The following is a 12648-nucleotide window of genomic DNA, read 5'->3' as shown; positions in this document are numbered from 1 at the left end:
ACAGTCTCCAATCAATCAATCAATCAATCAATCAATAGTGATAACTGATGATAACCCATCTTGATGCTCTCTATGACTTTAGGCTAAATTACTGACAGTGTTGGTTATAGTTACATGTAACTGAATTACGTAACTAAGTTACATTTTGCTGTAACTTGCTGGTAACTGAGTTACATTAATATTTCTGTAACTCGTCTATAACTGGGATACTTTTTGGGTCATTTTTCGCTCAAGTTACAAGTTACAAGAAGTTACAAGCGAAGTTATGATTTTACATTTAAGTTTTGTTATGATTGACGATCAAATGTCCTCAACAGATCATAATTTTCTTCTTTTTTTAACGTTATAATAGGAACACAGATGTTTACTAAAGAAAATGTCAACCTTTTTGAAATAAAACTCAACTCAGTTGAGAGGCATATTTCTGCTGACATGTGACTTTTTTGTAGGATATTATATTTTATTTCATGTACATTCTCAATTTAATGCTGAAAAAAAAAATAACTCAAGTTACTCAAGTTACTTTTTCTATGTAACTTGAAACGTTATAAGTTACATTTCTCCAGGGGTATAACTTTAAGTTGATCAAGTTACTGCCATGGTGAGTTACTTGTAACTGTACAAGTTACACTTTCAAAGTAACTTCCCCAACACTGACTATGGCCGTGTCATATCATAGCTGAACTACAAGCTTGTGGGCTTGTAAATCTGTTCATTTTTGCCAAATGTCCCCCCCAAAACAGGGAGAGTAGGATTCATGTACTTAACTGAGAGAGCGAGGGAAGTAGAGAGCTGTGTGTCTCCAGAGATCTGGCTGGCAGAGAGAATCAGCAAGTATACATCCTCTGCTTCCTTAAAGGTCATGGTGACACAATTCTTTAAATTCCCCTTTCTCCTGCTTCTGTTATTGGCTGCTGTGGGGAATTGTGACCTTTACTGAGAGTAACCCCTGCCCACACGCGCTCTCTCTCTCCCTCGCTCGCATACATGCTCACGCACACGCATACGCACTCATGCACGCACACACGCACACACGCAGGCCAGTGGTGGAAGTACTCAAATGTTGTACTTAAGTAAAAGTATTCTGCAATGTAGAAGTACTCCATAGTAAAAGTCCGGAATTCAAAATGTACCTGAGTAAAAGTACAAAAGTATTGGCATCAAAATGTACTTAAAAGTACTAAAAGTAAAAGTACAAAATGTTTGAAAATAGCAGATCTACAAGCTCCCTGTGAGCTTGTAGATCAGCTATTTTCAAATAGCCATGGTATAAAATAGGCCTAAAGTGGTTTATGTAAGTTATAACATAATTATAATTTATATCAGCAAAGTAACTAGTAACTATATAGTTTTCAAATAAATGGAGTGGAGTAAAAGTACAATATTTGGATTCCAGATGTAGTGGAGTAGAAGTGAAAGTACTGAAAACTGGAAATACTCAAGTACACCACTGACGCACGCACGCACACATACGCACACATGCACACACAAACACACATACACAGGACAGGATCTCAGAACATAATTTGGTCAACACAGGAGGTGGTATTAACACCGATGAGTTCCTGAAACCAAAAACTCAAACTCTTGAAGGGCTCACACTGCGGTCTCGGGTGCGTTCTCGAGGCTGCTTGGCAGATGTTTTGATAGTGTGAAGCTTACGTACTGTCCTCAGAAACGTCGGCCCCGAGACCACCTCTGGAGGTAGTCTAGAGTCCGCATGATGCGTCCTTAAGAACGGTGCGCTGGGGACTGCCCATAAGTCCGAAGGTTCATTAGTCCAAAGGTTCATTAGTCCGAATTTAGTGAGGGTTACTGAGGTTAGGATTAGGGTTAGGCATAGTATTCTTAACAGATTCTGACTAATGAACCTTCGGACTAATGAACCTTCGGACCAATGCCATGGCCCCGGTGCGCTGCAATGTGAAGCTACCATTCCATAAACCAAGGAAGTGGTGACGGTCAGCTAGGATGAAAATAACAAGGATGCACCAGTGACGTTACTGTTGTGCGATGATTACAGACGGCGTTACATTGTAATGTTTCAAAGACAGTCAGCACACACTGCTTTGGTTGTGTATTGTTGTTCTGTTATTGTTACAACTCAAGATAACGTCAGGAACATAGTAAAATGTTAATATTCGCTCTTCTTCTGTGACATGACGTTTTATATCTCCCAAAGCCCCATAGTCAACAGCGCCCCCGAGAGGCACACAAATACAATTACAGTTGGATGAAGTGTACTCCAGGGAGTCCAGGCACGGAATAATTTTGGCCAATGTGAATGCAGGTCAGCGGGGACCTGGCAACTGTTTTTGGGAACAGTTCAAATCAATCGGACTGCATGTGAATCCGCCCTAAAATAATAAATAATAATAATAATAATAATCTTTATTTGTATAGCACCTTTCATGACAAGGAATGCAGCTCAAAGTGCTTTACAGTGCAAAAGAGATTGTATGCATGATAAAAACAATAGATTCAAACCATAAAACAAACAAAAAAAAAAAACATTCGGTAAGACCCTAAGAACGGAACAATCCAAAACAATGAAGAATAAATAGGAGTAAAAGCAAACATAGGGAATTAAAATCAACTAAAAGCAAGAGTGAAGAAATAGATCTTGAGTTGTGCTTCGAAGCTATCCACAGAGGAAGCCTGTCTTAGGTGAGCTGGGAGCTTATTCCAGGCAGTCGGGCCGTAAAAACAAAAAGCTGTCTCACCATATTCTTTTATATGTCATATCAGGTACGTCAAGCAGGTTAGCGCTGGAAGACCTGAGGGAGCGGTTAGGGACCTATCTAGACAGGCAATCCTTGAGATATGGCGGAGCCAGGCCATTGAGTGCTTTAAAAACAAGTAGAAGAACATTAAATCGATCCTAAAAACAACAGGGAGCCAGTGCAGTGAGGCTAAAACTGGAGTAATATGATCTCTCATCCTAGTTTTAGTTAATAGTCTGGCTGCCGCATTTTGCACTAGTTGCAGCCTATCAGTAGATGTCTTTGGGAGGCCAGATAAAAGTGCGTTACAGACAGTTCAACATACTTCAACATAATCCAGACGAGAAAACACGAAGGCGTGGATCAGCGTTTTTGCGTCGTCAAGCGACAGATAGGCTCTAATACGTGCAATATATCGAAGGTGAAAGAATGCTGTTTTGATTGATTGATTGATTGAAGACTTTATTAGAAGTTTGCATAGGAAAAGGTACAGTTTCATGACGGTACAGTTCACTGGTACAAGGTCTACTAAAAGGAGATCCATGAAAAGACTAAGCTTATTTCCACAGGAAACCATTTAAGTATCTCATATAACATTGAATGACAGACGAATAGAACACAGTACTATGCAGTAGATATATAAAGAAAAGAAAAATGAGAGAACAAAGAAAAAAGTGTCTAAACAGTAAGTAAGTAAGTATATACAAAGAAGGGGCAGGGGAGGGTAGGGTTGGGCTAGGTTCGTTTTTTTTTACCAGTTGCGGACGGCTGCTGCCTGTAAGTGGTTTTTCAGGGCAATTTTAAAGGATGCTAGTGATCCACACTCCTTTATGGCCTTCGGTAAGGCTTTCCACATTTTGGTGGTATAGCAGAAAAAAGAGTTTGACCCTTTGTTGGTTTTGACTCTGGGTTGAAAGTGATCTGTGGCGCTGCCTCTGGTGTTGTAATTATGGATATCCTTAATGTTTATAAAGTATTTTGACAGGTACTTGTCTTAGTAACATGGCTAATATGTGTATTAAAATTCAATTCTGCATCGATAATCACTCCCAGGTTCTTTACTGAGGTGTTGCTTTGTTTTAGCTAGGTTACCGAGCCTACTTAAAATCGATTCTCTCTGCTCATTTGACCCAATTATGAGGACTTCTGTCTTGTTCTCATTTAACTTCAGAAAGTTGTCGTTCATCCAGCATTTTATGCTGGACAGGCAGGACAACGGTGGGGTCGTTTGGAGCTACAGACAGGTATAGTTGGGTGTCGTCTGCATAAATATGGAAATTGACGCCATGAGCGGTAATGAGTTCTCCCAGTGGCAGCATATATAGGGAGAATAATAGGCGACCGAGAATTGAGCCCTGTGGGACGCCGGAGGATATGCTGCGTTGGTCTGACTCAAAGCCATCTAAGCTGACACAGTGGCTTCTGCCTGTTAAAAAATAGCAAAAGTAATCTACAAGCTCAGTGCGACACATCCGCTCCCCCCCTGTGTACGCGTGGTGTGGGAGAAGAGAAGGCGGAGAGAGTGAGTGGTCTGCTTCTGGACTCAGCTGTTACATCTACACCCAACATTCAAGTGTAACAGCAATGTGCGCGCCGAATCAGTGCGTGAGTCAGAAAAGGTTTGCAATCATTGTCATAAGCGGGGCCACTGGAGATCAGATGGTTTTATGTTGAACGGTTACCCAAAGACCCAAAGAGACACGGGAGCTTTTGACTCATTTATTCAGGCTGGTGTTCTCCCGTTAACCAGTGATTCGGACACGGGTGACACGGTGCATATCCGGGGCATAGACATGAACGTACTGTTGGTTCCCTTGCATAAAGTGATGCTTAAATGTGAATTGTTCCAGGGAGAAGCAAAGCTTGCTGTGCGCCCAGCACTGCCGATTCCAGGGGTGACAGCCGATCTACAAGCACACAACGCCACGAGGCGTTGTGTGCTTGTAGATCTGCTGTTTTCACTAGTTTTGTGCGACGATCTTGTATGATGAATTAGGGCTTTGTTTTATCAAAAAACGTACACATTTGAAACTTGGAAATACAAGGTTTCTGCCCGACAGTGACGATATCGGAACTGTTGCTGGAGTAGCGGAAACGCCACCGTCGCCCCCTGCAATGTTGTGGCCCTCTGCTTGGTACCCTAGACATAATTCGGACCTTGGGGAAAACTATTTGGGGAACCCTGATGTAGGGTAACTGACAAGCCTAAAGAAAATTTGGCATTAGTTCAGGATGAGATAAAATCGGTGTGTGATGCTCCGGGTGTTTATTCCAGGAGAGCAAGTACTGGCTTTGCTTCCAATAGTTATTTCACCATTTCATAGAATTTCAAAGTTCTCTGGTCCACACGAGGTGGTAAAAAAGGTCTCAGAGCAAAGTTACATCATCTCTACACCTAATTGTAAGAATTCCACCCAACTGTGCCATGTAAATTTGCTTAAGAAATATTGTCACTAAACCCAATTATTTTCCACTTTCCAGATTCTCCATTTCGTCTCCAAGTCCATTAGTCCTTCTCTTGTTTTGAATGTTCAAATTCTAGAGTTAGAGTTAGAGTTTGGGGACCTGCAAATGGTTGCGTGACCCGTGACCTGTGTCATTCTTTTTCCCTAAAATGTCTCCTATCCTGGGTTTTCTCCATTTTAGGCCATCCTGTCATGGTCCCTTAAATCAGGGGTTTTCAAAGTGGGTGACGGGGCACCCTGGGGTGCCGCGACGGCAGTCCAGGGGTGCCGCGAGATCGTTTGATAATATTTGGAATTTATTTGGACACTTAAAAAATATTTAGTATCATTTTAAACTTGAAGTACAACGTTATTTTCTGTCAGTTCTAACCAAAATGGCTATTATCTCAACATTTTCCTCGCAACATATTCACTAAAATATGACGGTGTGACGGTTTTATGCTTAATTGTCACTCCTTGGTTATAGTTGCGTGACGATCGTTATGTCTGATTGGCGTGCACCTGGGCCCGTTACACGCCTATAAAAGCCTGCTTCCCCCTCAGTCCTCTCCCACCATTCCCCTTATTTGTTATTTCGGTTAACACATGCAACACACTCACACACTACACACATCACTCACTCATCCATACATGCACTTCACTACCGACTTGACTGACTTCCACACCTCATTCTTTCTTTTGGCATGTTTATTTAACCCTTAAGTTCTGTTCGGATTCACTACACCTTCGTTCTGTTCGGGTCATTTTGACCCGGGGGATATTTGGTTTTAAAAAAACAACACTAATATCATTTTTTACTTAACAAATCATCATGATACATTGACTTTGACTCAATACCAAACAATTCATATGATATATATGGTAAATGTTTGCATTTCTGCTTTGCTATATCACATTAAACACTGAACGAGCTAGGCGTTTTTACTGATTTAGCTGGAATTCATGTAAAAAAACTACTTTATTTAATACTGGGCAATATTGCTCATGCTTATAGGAAACAATGAAAATCAGACAGGGGGGCTTCGGAAGGGGGGTGTTAGAAGGGGGGGGGGGGGCTGTGTGTCTGTGTTTTGGCACAATAATGTGTATTTCTGTGCATAATTATGTGCTTCCGGGTCAAAATGACCCGAACAGCACTTAAGGTTCAAAAAATATGAGGGGGGTGTAGCATGGGTGTAGTGCAAAAATATTTTTTTTACACGTTCATCTCAGAAGAATCTTTAAGGCCAGTGAGTTTCAGGTGGAAAAAATTTAAACTTCTACCTTTTTTTTTCAAATGAAAATGTAAAACGGGTCAAAATGACCCGAACAGAACTTAAGGGTTAAAGGAGCTATAGTAAACTTTTTCTTGAAAAACGGATGCTAAAATAAAAATAATGTTTAGAAAATATTTTATAAAAAATAAGCTTCATATATGTGTTTCTATTCCAAAATGACCACAAAAAGCGTAACATAATGATAAAATAATCATTTTGGCCATTGTCAGACCGACACTTTGTTTACATTCTAGTCAATAGACGGGTTTCTTGTTTACAAACATTGAGACTAAATGCACAGGTGACTGTATCATGTAATCAATTCCTACCAATCCCCAAACCTGTTGTTTTGGGGAGCGCTGGTTTCATTGGTGAATTTTGGTACCGACCTGCGCACGCATCTAGTTCTTATCAGTGTAATGTGGACCAGAAACCCGTCCATAGACTAGGATGTAAACAAAGTGTCAGCCCTACAATGAAAAAGTTGACTATAGCTCCTTTAACTTAAATTATTTAATACATTATTTAAACTTTGTTTGACTGCGTCTCCCCCTGTTTTTTGTTGTGGTCTTTGGCACCCCTATAGGCGAGGACCATAACACAGCATTCAAGAGAATTGCCTTGTCCAAACTCTCCTGAACTTGAATGCAGCATCTTATGTTGAAAGAATTACCCTCTCTGTGTAGAAATCCACACCACATCTCCAGTATTGCCTTTTTTATGCTTAGTTTAGTGTGTTATGAAGTACCGAAAATAGGCTGACCTCCAAGCTCACAACGCGAGGTCTGCAATTTTCAATATTTTCACCAAAAGGCCATTTTAGAAATGTCAGCCCCTGCCTCCTTAACATTCTCTACACGTCCCTGCCTAGTAAGAAGTGAGCAGTTATGAGTTCATTTCATGAAACGTACCGCGAAGCTTTACCAACGTGACCCTGGGCGTACAACAGACTCTGGACAAAGCCAGATGTGGGAGCAGGAGCGGCAACGCTCCAAAAAGCTAATATTTTTGGACAGAGAATAAGAGCTAGGCTACTGTAGTGTGCATTAAAGAGAGGCAATCATAGCAGCGCCGCTCTGGCATACAGTACTGCCTCGTTTCAAAGGATCTCTCTCTCTCTCTCTCTCTCTCTCTCTCTCTCTCTCTCTCTCTCTCTCTCTCTCTCTCTCTCTCTCTCCCTGTGCTGCTTTCCATCAGGGTGAAGCGAGGCCCAGGGGGAGAGACGGAGGTTTGTCGATTTTTAATTCAGCATTAGTCATTATCCATTCCGTCTTATTCTACAAAGCAGCGATAAGCCCAGTCAAGCATGGCTTCTAGCAGACTTAGAGAGGCAATACATCCAGAGGAAATCTCACACCCCCCAGGGTAAACATCAGAAAGAACCTTGTTCTCTGAGGCAATATACCAGTCAGTATCAAAACACTGACTGTACTGTACGCAGAACAGTGGCGTCAGTTCAGAAAAAGCTAAGGTATGGCAACATGACTGGTGTCTTGCGCGACACCAGTCATGTTGCCATACCATAGCAACAGGCATGATACATTTATTTTAAGAAGTATATTCCCCCCCCCCCCCCCCCCCCCCCCCGTTAATACGGTTTCTTGGGCTGGATATGGCAGCCAGGCTGCCATAAACTTAGCATGTTAGTAAACGTGCCACAATTAACAATAATGCATTGCACCTGTGCAGCTGACCTGTGGAACCTGGGAATATACCATTTTGTCAAGATGGGAGAATACAAGTGTAGAGTATATCATTATAATACCTTGTTAAAGTGACCATTTTGTTAAATTTTGCATTTGTAGTTATTTTACTGTAATTTAACAACATAATAACCAGCACAGATAGACAAAGAGACATTCATGGATTTATATTTAAAAGTAACTTTTATTTCCCCCCCCTGGACCCAGGGTATGGCAGCTGCATACCCTTGCCATACCCAATTGACGCCCCTGGTACTGTCTGCAGAATGTCAATGGATGGATGTAAAGCGGCTCATCCTAATGGTATTGCAGTGCGTTCTAAGAAACAAAGCTGCCACTTGTTCTTTCATTAGACAATTTAAGCTTGTGCCTTCCTGTTTGTCTGTGAGTATTTTAGGACCTCATAAACACATCATTAAAATGTTTGAGGTCCTGCCAGGGGTGTCGCACCAAATTCTGGGCCCTGGGTACAAGGATTCACTGCGGGGCCCCTCATGAATGTTATTACACATTATGTTGTGCTTTGTGTCTTTGAATATGTCAAATCCTAATATTATTTTTAAAAGCCTATGTTTCTATGTTAGTGGTGCCTTTTCATGTGAAGGACTTCATGTGAAGGACCACATCCTCCCCTGGAGGATGATGCATGTGTCCAGAGACAAATGAACTCACTTTTTTGAGCCTAATTATTAAAAAAAAAAAAAAAAAACACTGAATGTTGAATGTAATTTTTTGTTGTGTAATTGAGGTCAGGAAACATGAAAAAAGCCACAACATTTTATTTAAATGTTTTTGATGTCATGACCCCTTTAAAGAGTTTTAAAGCCTGAAGCAACCTTTTAAGCACAAAACACGTACGGTTGGTTGTCTTCTTGTGACCGCCATTCAAAGGAGTCAAAAGACGTGTCACTATATCGCTTCCTGATGGCTGCTTGCTGATCGATCACCTCCATTTGTTATCCGTTCGCCTTAGTCACCACTTCCCCCTTTGCAGGGTGCCAGGCCGGTGGTCCCTCTATGACACGGTGATAAAGTGCACCACTTAGGATTAAAGGGAAGATTGATCTTCTTAACACATTCAGAACAGGTACACTATATTGTGTATCATTATTTTATGCTTTAACTATTGAAAAATAGCAGATATACAAGCTCAAAGCGCGGCACCGAGTGCCGCGCTGCGAGCTTGTAGATCTGCTATTTTTGAAAAATCGTGAAAATTAGAATTTTGACCCGATTCTATAAGTGTCTTTTGAATCCTTCTAAGGTTTTTTTGAAAAACCTATGTTTCTGTGTCAGCAATCTGGCTAGCCATCGTGAAAGAAAAGGTACTTTTCACTTAACTGGAGCTCAGTTAGTCTTTTCCTGAGAGACTACTATGTCAGTGGTTCTCACACTTTCATGTGAAGGACCCCAAACTGATATTTATTTGGCCACGGACCCCCATCTCTAAATATTTTAGTTCCAGGGACCACCCAGAAGCAAAATCTGAGTTACAAACGTTCGCTTTGAAAATACATATATTCAAAGATTTGCACACATTTTCACGGCTTTTTAAAAAATAGCAGATCTACAAGCTCGCAGCTGTGAGCTTGTATATCTGCTATTTTTCACTAGTTAAAGCATTCAATCATTTCTAGGCCTAAATGTGTTAAGCTAGTCTCAATTTCCCTAAGCAATGACTCAAATCCCTGACACGCGTTTCCTTTCTGTCCTCCAGCAGCAAGATGTGCAGCACTCGCAATTCCATCATCTACACGTTTTCAGGCCAAGGACCCCTTAGCTGAGAGAGAGATGAAGCAGGGACCCCCACTACATATTGTATAAAATTGTGTCGCAGATTAGAAATGTTCATAGATTTCTTGGCCAGCTTAGACTTGTTTGACAGCACTGTCATCATGTTGGACTAATGTGTATTTTCAGACATTTAACCACTTGAACCGTCAAATACTTTGCTTGTAGATCGGCTATTTTTTGGCTAATGTTCCACTCAGAATAGGGATAGGGTTCAAGTGGTTAATGTAAAAAAAACTAGGGCTGGGATACGATCAAAAAAAATAATCAAATTAATTACAGGCTTTGTAATTAATTCATCGCAATTAATCGCATATTAATATTTGACCCGAGAAGCATTTTTTTCAAGTAGAACACATTTTGTTGTACGAGTGAATCAACGAGTGAGTTTTTTAAAACTAAATTTCGCATCCACTGGGCCAAGCAAAGCGCTCTGATGGGCTACTTCTCCCTTTGCGTTTGTTGTCTCTTCTTGGTTGGTGCATCGCTATGATCGGTATGCCCGAAACTGAAGGTTCTGTGGTGCAAAAACTAAGTGCGATTAAAATGTGTGATGTTTTTTTTATTTGCATTAATCTTCTGTAATTAATTAAACGCAATTAATCAGTAAAAGTCCCAGCCCTAAAAAAAGAAAATATGATCCTATCACACAATGATTTGGTGGCCCCCCTGTAGTAACTCTGAGGACCCGCTAGGGGTCCCGGACCCCCTGATCTAGAGCATGTCGACCCATGCTGTGGAGTCTCCCATCTGCCTCTCATGTCAATCTGCTGGAGTGGCTTGAAAGCTATTTGGTTCACTCAGTGATGGACAGTAATGAAGTACATGGTAGATAGATGGGGTGAACCAGTAAAAGAGAATCTTCTGACTCATAGCCAGAGGCTATCATATTATTCAGTGATTCAGTGATTATGTCAAAACCTATTCTAGCTGGGTAACTCAAAGCAAACCAAAAACTGTTTATAAAGCGGTTTTCACGTATTTATTTATTTATTTTAAATCTCATTCGTGGTAATTTACCCTGAGAGAAGGGCTTGACGTAATCGGATGTCTTGTAACTGCTTGGCATAATCATCAGATTAAGAAGATAATAATAATATACAGTGTCATGGTACAAAATAAAAATATTCGTAGAGATAACAACAATCAATTAATATTCATGTATAAAATAGAATGTAAAATAAGGTATAACATATAAAAATAAGATATAAAATAAAAATGAAGGCAAATCCAGACGTAGACATAGATATAACAATGTAACACAGTTACGAAAAGTGCAAGGTGCAAGTAGTGCTAAAGTCTAGGAAAGGCCTTGGTGTATAAGTGCGTTTTCAGGAGTGACCGCAACATATTCTGGTAGCAAATTTTGTTGGTGGCCAGGCTGTGTTATGATTATAATCATGGTTGCTAGTAATCATGTAATTTCAACCAGTGGTCCGGGGACCACCAGTGGTCCTTGAGGGGGTTCCAGGTGGTCCCCAGGTATACACAGATTTTCCCCCTTGGGATAAAAAAAAATCTAAAGCAGGGGTCTTCAACAGGGGGTCCGGGACCCCTAGGGGGTCCTCAGAGTCACTACAGGGGGTCCTCCAAATCTTGGTGTGATAGAAACCTTTTTTTCTCCTTTTTTATATTAACCACTTGAACCCTAGTGTCCATATTATGATATTTTTAGGCAAAAATAGCAGATCTACAAGCTCACAACGCCTCGCGCTGCGAGGCGTTGTGAGCTTGTAGATCTGCTATTGTCGGCAAAGAGGTTTGGTGTAGAGGGGAAAAAGAGCAGTCTAAGTACAGAGTGAAAGGTGAAGTTCATTAAGTATTGACGGTTCAAGTGGTTAAATATCTGAAAACACAAATTGACATGAATCCAAAATACACTGTTGATTGTGCTGTCAAACAATGAAACGATATGGAATCTATGAAAAAGTTGTGGGGGTCCCTGCTTCATCTCTCTCTCAACTAAGGGGTCCTTGGCCTGAAAACGTTGAAGACCCCTGATCTAAAGGTATCTATCTAATTTATATGGAGAGTTGGTAACCAAATAGACCCTTGTCGATCTTTAACTCTTGAGAAAGTGTAAAATGAAACCAAATGGACCCTTTTCATTTTACGCTCTCAAGAGTTAAATTATTGTTAAACATTACTTAATAAGTATTACTTAATTAAGTCTACACAATTAAAGAATGTAGAAGAATTGTTATTTTGATCAACGTTTGCCTGTTATCTCACCTATGGGCCTCTTGAAGGACAACTTTTTTTTTACAACAAGGGTTCATATTTTAGATTGTAATTAGAGAAGAAAAAGTGAGTGTTAAAATGTTTTCATTTGATTCGTTCTATTGTTTTATCGTGTTTACCGTGCTAAAATGTGGGGCATGCGTACACATGGGGGCATGTGTACAAGTGGCTAAATATGTATTTTTAGACACAATAAGCCAGCAGTTTCTTTATTGCTATTTACAGTAACACTTCTAGCCCCCATAAGTCACATCCAACCATGAAAAGTTGCGTTGTATCTTGGGAATGGGCTTATTCTGTGTAAAATGACCTATTTAGCCACTTGTACGCATGCCCCCAACCACTGAAATAAGAATCTCTAAAACAACAGAAAGAAGTAAATGAAATCATTTCTCATCTTTTATATTCTTTATTTACAATCTAAAATATGAACTCTTGTTGTAAAAAACTAAAGTTGTCCTTTAAGTGT

The sequence above is a fragment of the Nannobrachium achirus genome (genome assembly GCF_963921795.1).
Source record: "Nannobrachium achirus genome assembly, chromosome: 21".
NCBI classification, from domain to species: Eukaryota; Metazoa; Chordata; class Actinopteri; order Myctophiformes; family Myctophidae; genus Nannobrachium; species Nannobrachium achirus.
The sequence above is the reverse complement of the archived record's forward strand: the minus strand, read 5'-3'. Positions refer to the sequence as shown.